The following is a 2675-nucleotide window of genomic DNA, read 5'->3' as shown; positions in this document are numbered from 1 at the left end:
TGACCATTCACATCTACACCTATACTTTCAACTTGATGACTCGGTGATGCTTTCGTCTTCATTCTTGACTTCTCAACAAGTATACACATTCAATGCATTTTTTTTAAGATTCTTTTTGAAATCATTTTACCTTACCATCCCTTTTGGCTAAGGCATCTTTCAAATAAGCTACTTGTAGAAGCAAAGAAATTTAATCGACTCATCCATTAACAGACAATCCATAAAGTTTTCCTAATACTCACCTTGATTCTTCAGCTCTCAAACTTTTCCACTTTACTTCATATTCTAGGCAGCACCAAGCTCGACTGTGGCTACTCTTTTCATAAATTCAAGGTGCTAATCATATCAACTTAAGAATCATTGTCAGGACTAACAAGGAGTTCCCTAAATGGTAGATCCATGCCTTTAACATGCATTGTCAAAACACTGCAACAATGAATTGCCACACCTAATGTGTTATGGCCTTAAATTTTACAAAGCCATATAGCACTAATCCTAATTCTATATGACATGTTATGGTCTCAATCAGACTTTAATTACAATCGTATCCTATCATCTCTCTCTCTCTCTCTCTCTCTCTCTCTCTCTCTCTATCTCTCTCTCTCTCTCTCTCTATCTATCTATCTATCTATCTTTCTAAGTGAATAAACAAACAAGCAAATAAATAAATATAATGTAACTCCTGTGTTGTATGTATGTGTGCAACAGTGGTCTTACACAAAGTAAAGGGTAACAAGGTAAGGTATGGGAAAACACTAGACAAATGTATTTGGTGGAGAAGCCTTTAAAGAAAAAGACCATGGAGAAATTGAAGAAGAATTAGCAGTCTCTTGTTTTTTAATATCACACACACACACACACACACACACATCAGTTTGGTATCATAGTGAGGAGGACAAATGTAATATGAAGAAAGTTTGAGTGATTGGAATTCCCTTATGTTGATTCACTTGAAATTAAATCTTCCCATGGAAGAGGCAAGTGAACACTTCATGAACTCACAGGTTTTTTGATACATAAGAGAAGTTACTATGATCAAAGTGCTATTTAGGAAGGAGCTACCACAAAGATTGCTGCTGAACTTTGTTGGGTAGAGGTCGGGTATGGTTGCTGGTTTAAATTTTGTATGCTATTGTGCTTTGATTTCCCAATGAGGCTAGATTGGAGAGTGATTCATGGGAAGCACAGTAGTAGCCTAAGAAAAGTAAGCAAAGCATTAGCAACAATAAGATTTCTAACAAGCAACAGAAGTAGCACTAGTAGCCAAGTGTAAAACGAAGGCAACAAGCAAGAATTAGCTAGTAGCAAGTAAGCACAAGATGCAGTTAGAATAGTACAGCAACAATAGTAGCTAGAACAAAGCACAATTAGAGAAAAAGGTAAAGGCACTAGTGACGATGACCAAAGAAGTCAAGGCAATAAATAGACAAAAGCATTAAGACAAGCATCCAACAACAAAACTTTGGGCAAAGCTCAGCTAACAGAGTAAGAATGCAGCATCATAAGCATGATTCAAGTGACAGTCATAAGATCAAACTTCTCAAAGATCACAAAGTAAAGGATAATGCAATGCTAGTAGCACCTGTGAGAGACAAGACGATGGTTTTCGTCTTTGTATGGTCTCTTGAAAAGAAGATCAATTTCTTCTTGGTTGGGTATATGCAAATGCAGAGCTTGATTCATTTGGGGAGTATTTTCTTCCCTTACTTTTCTTTCCCTAAATGTAGAAGGGTATAAGTGTGATGCTCTGAATCTATATGTGGTAGAGGAGCAAACGGCATATAGTTATTGATTTCCATAGGTGAATGTCCATCAAATAGGGACTATCGTACAAACTCCACATTTGAAGGAGCTCTACACCTGCTATGATAAGTTTTTAGAAAATCCCTGTCTCCTTTTTGTGATGGTGATTATTGCATAAGAAATTAGGGAGAAGTGCCATGGAAGCTTGGTTATGTTCTCAAATGCTTTATAGGCAGCTTAGAGGCTATACATGAGACATTTTCTATATCTGTAGTGGGCATCTAATGTTGGAGCTCATTGTGTGAGGCAAGCATACTCCAAGAATATGAAGAACATGGATGTGTGTCTATCCCTTTTGATAGATGAGTTGCAAACATTATGGAATGGCATGGATTTTTATGACATTTCAATGCCCTTGGACCAACATCATTTTCAAGTCAAAGACATTTTGATGTGGACAATGCATAATGATCTTGGCTTGCACAATTACTCACATAAATTCTCTTCTTCTCAGTTCACAAAATTAATTTGCAAAACTAGCTCCTGTCCCTCCACTCATTAGATGTGGAGATTGAGAGTGAAAATGACATGATCCTAGCATCCCAACACCTCCACCTAGCATGCACTGTCTTTCCATATTTGACATTCTTCCTTATTGGAAGCATCTAAAAGTCACATATCTATTGGACCCAATGCATATTAAAAATGTGGCCAGATATCATCAAAAGAGATAAAGAAATAATCCATTTGGGAAATGAGAGTTCTAGCCATTAAAGCCATATGTTTGAGTGAAAAGGCATTTCAAACACGTATTATGGACATCCAATTGCATCTAATCGTGCACTTGGTAGATAAAGTGGCATATGTAGGAACTTTGCATAGCTATGGGTGTTTTTATTGGAATGTTTTATTAAGCTGTTGAAAGGGTATGT

The sequence above is a fragment of the Dipteris shenzhenensis genome, chromosome 26 (assembly GCF_047967505.1).
Source record: "Dipteris shenzhenensis isolate YYH24624 ecotype China chromosome 26, Dip_SZ_1.0, whole genome shotgun sequence".
Classification (NCBI taxonomy): Eukaryota; Viridiplantae; Streptophyta; class Polypodiopsida; order Gleicheniales; family Dipteridaceae; genus Dipteris; species Dipteris shenzhenensis.
This window is presented reverse-complemented; position numbering follows the sequence as displayed.